Here is a 6003-nt window from a genome sequence, read left to right as displayed (position 1 = left end):
TCTGGTGAGCTAGCCATCTCTTCGTCTCCTGACTTCTCTTGCCAGTGTGCAGCCCAGCCACTACCTCTGAGAAGAAAAGACTGGACCGAGGGTCTCCCTCCCACTCCTGAGGCAACATTGAGGGAATCAGCTAGCATGCCTTCCATAGTATCCCCCGCCCTCTCCTAGTAGTGAGGTTTGGGAGAAGGCAGCTTTCACCAAAAAACTCCTGCAATGCAATCCTGTACAGGTTGGTGTAGTGTTTAAGTGAGCAGACTCTAATCTGGGAGAACCGGGTCTGATTCCCCACTCCTCCACATGCAGCTGCTGGATGACCTTGGGCAAGCCATAGTTCTCTCAGAGCTGTTCTCTCACGAGCATTTCTTGAGAGAGCTCTCTCAGCCCCACTTACCTCACAGGGTGTCTGTTGTGGGGAGGGGGAGGGAAAGGAGTTTGTAAGCCGCTCTGAGACTCCAAGAGAAGGGCGGGGTATAAATCCAATCTCTTCTTTCTGCTTCTGCGTGTTTACTCAGAAGTAAATCATGTTTTATTCAATGGGTTCTGCTCCCAGGTAAGTATTCATAGGGCTGCAGCCTTAGTTTCTTTGTCTTCCTTAAATCTAAATTCCTCAGATTACACCCCAGCACTTGGGAAGGTTCTCCTGCGTCCCTGCTGGGATGCAGAAGTTGATTTGGGGGCCAGGGTGGGGGCCCAGAAAGCTGCCTCTCAGGTAGAAATCAGAGGCTTGGGCTATACCACAGGGAACTGTGAAACCATGTATTGTGGTCATGACAACTTTGCTAGACCAATGGTTTAGCTGAGTATGGGTTCACACCAATCACTGTTCAATTCCATATGTAGCCATTAAACTCACTGGGTGACCTTGGATTCATTCTCTCTCAGTATGGTTTACCTTTCAGAATGGTGTGGAGATAAAATGGAAGGGGGAACCATGGATGCTGCCTTGCGTTCCTTGGTGGACAGATTGATAGGATTGTGCTGAGGAGAATAGCCTGTATTCTACTTCTTGTGTGCTATGGAGACATAATCCACGTTATGAAATGAATGGGGGTCAGCTGGAGACTAGCAGGAAGTGAGAGGCGGCACTGAAGAAAGTAGCCTTGCTAATTTTAAAAACTATCTATTTAAATGTTTTGTATTGTTCAGAAACATAGACTGCACAGTTAGTGGAGCATAGGCTTGTACTACTGTGAAAAATAGATTCAGGTGAGTGGCTGTGTTGTGTGTGAAGCAGCAGAACAAAGTTTATGAGTCCAGTGGCACCCTTTAAGACCCACAAAGTTTTATTCAAGGTTGACACTTTTGTGTGCAGAAGTGTGTGTGCACAGGAAAACTTATACCTTGAATAGAACTTTGTTGGTCTTAAAGGTGCCACCGGAGTCAGACTTTGTTCTACTGTATAAACGTCATGCTAAAATAACTCAGATCCTGCACCAAGAAAAATGGGGTTTTCAAACATATGCGTGTGAATAAATATAATTGCATATGTTTGCTTATTTATCAAACTTTGTTCAGCTATTGTTAGTCTTGAGGAAAGGGACCTTGCAAGGTGCTGGAGCCCTACCCCCTTACCCCTTCTCAGCACTACCCCCTCACCTGCAACTTCTCTGTTGCACTTACCATGCATTGCTCAGACACTTTCAAGGGCTTTTACTTTGCACACACACACACACACACCCAGCCCAGTTGGATCAGGACTTAGCCACAGCTATAGTGAGAGAACTATCCTACAGAGGTGTTAACCAGCGTAACTAGTGAATGAGGAGTTCTCTGTTTCTTCCAGACTAGATTTGGATTTTGCATAATTAAATCTTCTGGACTGCTCTTCATGACCCCCTGAGCCTGCTATTTGTTTTCTTCAGACCTCCTGCATAAAATGAACGTGAAGTGAGGATCCGCTTGTCGTTGCACAAAAGCTTCAGCCAGAAGTAATATTGTGCCATAAGACCCCATGTTTCTTTTCATGAGCTACAAACTTTCTTTGAATGATCTAGCTTGCACAAAGATTCAGGGGTAGTGAACTCTGCTCCAAAAAACAATGTCTGTGTTTGATAAGAAGTTCAGCGTACACACGGCCTTGGTTTTAGTTCCAAACTCCAGAGTCAAGTTTTTTTGTTTTGTTTTGTTTTTTTAGTATTTGGGCTGTGAAACGGCAATGGCCGTAATCAAAGAGCAGCTTCTGTGGTTGGGACACCCCACCTGAGCTCCTGCTCCATTGGATGTGTTCCCGAAAGCCATTTGATTCTTCTTGCACACGGAATCGTGATTACTGATTATTTCATTGACTTCATTTATAGTCTGCCTTTCTCTCAGCGACTCAAGGTAGACTATAAAATACAACAATCTATTCAGATGAATAGCACAGACCTCCAGTAGACAGTGCAGTAGGACTGGGTTTACCAAAAGCAATGCAAACAGAAAGCTCTCTGAGGCAGTAAAAAGTCTCTAAGATATACCATAATGCGGAAAGTGGATTGCAAAGGTAAAGGAGAGTGCAGTAAAAAGGAAGGTGATACAAACATTGCAATAAGCTGCAGTCTTATCCCTTATAGATTGACCTATGGAGCTCTTCCATTATACTACAGTTCTCATCCCATGATAAGAGTGCCCTCCTGAACACCTCTGTTTTTCACATTCTGCAAAATGGTAGTAGGATGGGGGCCTTTCTGCCCTCCTCAGGAAAGTTGTTCCACAAGGTGAGGGCCACAACAGAGAATTCATGTGAACGGGCAGTTGTTGATCTTACCTATTTGCAGGGTGGCACCTCCAGAAGGCTTTACTCGCATGAGTGAAGTGAGCAGAGCAGAGCAGAACAGGTGGCCTTGCAGGCACATGTGTCCAAAGCTATTAAGGGCTTTGTAGATGATAGCCGGTACCTTGAATGGAACCCAGTGGAATGACTGCATGGTGGGTGTGACATTAATGCTCTGCCTGGCACCCAATATCAATTGGGCTGTGGCATTCTATACCAACTGCAGTTTCAAGGGCTGACCCATGTAGAGTGCACTGCTTTTCTCTAGCCTAGATGCAACCACAGCATCGATCCAGTTCAGCTGAGACCAGGAAGGGGCAATCTTCCAGGCTCAAAATGGAAAATGGAAGCAGCTGCTTCCGCTTGTTGCTCCAGTAATAATGCTGGCTCCAACATAGCCCGTCAGCGAGTGTCAGCTGGACACTGTCAAAAATGGGAAGCACAATGTCCTTCAAGACCTCAGCCTTTCCAACCAACAGGGTGCAGTTTCAGATTTAGGCTTTGGAGTCTAATTCAGCCCTACATAGTAGAGTTGTTTTGACTTGAAACATCGTGCGTAAGCTGCTGTGTTGGAGAAAAGTGGGATGTTTTTAAAAAAATAAATATGAGCTGCCCTAATTGCTTTCCAAAGAGATCTCCAGATACTCCCCCACACACATACACACTACAACATACACACTGCAGGATTTGTCACACCCTGAACACTCCCTGTTTGAATTGCTGCCTTCGGGTAGAAGATATAGGACAATTAAAACAAGGACAAACAGATTAAAAACAGTTTTTATTCGAGAGCTATTATTGCTTTAAATGCTGTATGAAATTGGAATTTGGGTGACATTGGTGGTTTAAGTTGCAATGTGAACCTTAAGGGAGTTATGGGATGGTTGTGAATGGTTGTGTGAGTGTATATGAGTATGGCTGTAGATCACTGAAATGATTGCACTTTTAATTTTGTTGTACTATGTACAATGACAATAAAGTATATTATTATATCTAGAGGGACTGGCTAACTCCCATAGCCTTTAACAAACAGTTCTAAAGATGGTGACACCCCAGGGGGTTTTGTAGGTCACTCCTGGGCACCTTGGGGCTTCTTCCCATGCAGCACAACTGGTGACTATCTCAATGCAGAGAGGAGTGCTGATGCTTGAAGATGAATCATTGAATCCTGTAGAATCATAGAGTTGGAAAGGACCTCCAGGGTCATCTAGTCCAACCCCCTGCGCAATGCAGGAAATTCACAAATACCTCCCCCACCCCACCCCAGTGACCCTTGCTCCATGCCCAGACGATGGCAAAAAAAACCCCAAACCAAACCCTTCCAGGATTCCTGGCCAAACCGGACTGAAGGAAAATTGCTTCCTGAGCCAAAGTGGCAATCAGCATTTCTCTGGGTGTGCAAGAAAAGACCACAAGAACTAAGAACTGATACAACTCAGAAACTAAGGCTGAAGCCCTATGAATACTTTCTGCCCTTTTCTATTTCCTGTAATTTTCTATTTTTAAGAAGCACAGACTCTGAAAGAAAATTGATTATTAAACTATACAGTGGGCTTCAAAGATATCTTTAGAGGGTCTTTGTTATTATCCACACTGTAAAGGCAAAAAAGAGGGTGACCCCATTTTCTCTCTCTGTACAATGCTCAGTCTTTATGATTCTTCTCATGGGAGCCAAGAACTCTCCATAGAAGTTGTACTGTAAGAAACTAACATTTGTATTTTATAGACGTGTCACTTTATAAAGAACTCTCCATTTTTCCTTTGCAACGTTATCCCTACGATAGCAGCGCAGCTGGGGGCATGCCTAGGAACTTCAGGGGTTGGTTGGGAGTTTTCTAATTCTACAGTTTTGTAAGCTTGCAGAGTGTGTGAGAGCGAGAAGGAAAATGAATAAAAATAATTCATATGTAGGATAAGGAAAACATAGCCTGGTGTGGGACTGATGCTCGCTTGATGGTGCTTTACTTTCTGACTACTGGATAAGCTACAAATACCCAACCTACACTTTCCATAACCCAGTTACTCAAGTCAGTCAGACTGCTTCAAAGTGGATTGTGGATTTAGCAGTGACTTGTGTGTTCTCGAGCTTCCCTTGGCAATCATGAGAACAAAAAACTCTAAACTCAAAGCTGAAATATTTTAGATTCTGAACATTCTTGAGAACAGTGAAGGTTTTTATCTCCATTCTTTGCTTTTCTAGATCAGCACTTGTTTAGAGAGAGGACCTGTGTGCAACCTGATGAAGCAGTCCAGCATAACCTCAACTATATAATGCCAGCATATGGAGCAGACGTACATATCTTGTGATTGCAGCCTTCCAGAGACTTAATAAGCCTTCTGTCTTTGTCTCCCAGGAACTGAAGAATTGTGTGTGGGGGGGTGTTATCGAGCATCGGATAGGTCACCTTATATATGACTGGTGGGTGGCATTCAGCTTGGGGAGGGGGGCACAAGTTGTGCAAACCTTCACTAGATGGAGGAGGACCTTAAGAATTACTTGTGATTCATTGGTTTAGCCTTGTATGTTTGATATGTAAAGCTAATATTCCTTCTCGGTTCAGCCAGCAGGTGGTGGTCTTGTCTAATGCTGTTTGCTCGCGTTCATTTTTGCAGCATTGCTAACTTGGCTTCAGTATGAAGGCAGCTGTTTACACTTCTGTCAGTTTCCTTCCTTTGACCACAGTTGCCCTGCCAGATGCTGAAGAAGAGAGGAAGGGTGGGAAGACAAGATGCTTTGTGGGGCAAGGACTAAAATACATTTTAACCGTATCTGTTCCTACAAATGTAGTGTTTATGCATTCTTCTTTTGAAGCCTTGTAATAAAACAAGGAGCTACTTCTATTTTCAAGTAAACATTATGGCTCTTGGTATTTTTTCTTTCAGTCCTTTAGCTCTGGTTCAGTGGGAGGAGTGTACACACAGACACACACTTTAAAGAAAATGAGGTTGTATTATCCTTTAAAAAGCCCCAGTCGTTTGTGTAGCAACAAGTTAGTGCCTAGTGCATAGAGAAGTTGGGGGTAATGACACCATTAAGTGAGTCAGGAGTGCTAACAGGAATGTAATTTTATTGGCCTCAAGTTATCAGTGGGTGTAGTGGATAGCCTTGGACATGGACTGAATTATCAGATTGCAGCACCATTACAAAATAGTGAGTGTAGTGGATAGCCTTGGACATGGACTGTGTTCTGCACAGATATCACTGGGTGTCCTTGGACAAGTTACCATCTCTGAGTCCAGCAACCTCACAC

At 43.9% G+C, this 6003-nt stretch overlaps 2 protein-coding genes across 2 annotated transcripts in view; both read left to right on the top strand.

Moving 5' to 3' along the window:
• The window catches only part of LOC107113894 (copper transport protein ATOX1-like), an 18380-nt gene extending 12775 nt beyond the window's left edge, over positions 1 to 5605 (top strand). Inside the window, exon 4 of the mRNA XM_015415289.1 lies at positions 4953 to 5605. The gene's annotated coding sequence lies outside the window, so the exon portion shown is untranslated. The remainder of the gene's footprint in view (positions 1 to 4952) is intronic.
• LOC107113892 (copper transport protein ATOX1-like) overlaps positions 1 to 5605 on the top strand; it is a 9142-nt gene extending 3537 nt beyond the window's left edge. The window contains exon 3 of the mRNA XM_015415287.1: positions 4953 to 5605. The gene's annotated coding sequence lies outside the window, so the exon portion shown is untranslated. The remainder of the gene's footprint in view (positions 1 to 4952) is intronic.
• Positions 5606 to 6003: the final 398 nt, after the last annotated feature.

This window comes from Gekko japonicus, unplaced genomic scaffold, assembly GCF_001447785.1.
Source record: "Gekko japonicus isolate JY-2015 unplaced genomic scaffold, Gekko_japonicus_V1.1 scaffold509, whole genome shotgun sequence".
Taxonomy (NCBI): domain Eukaryota; kingdom Metazoa; phylum Chordata; class Lepidosauria; order Squamata; family Gekkonidae; genus Gekko; species Gekko japonicus.
This window is presented reverse-complemented; position numbering and strand designations above follow the sequence as displayed.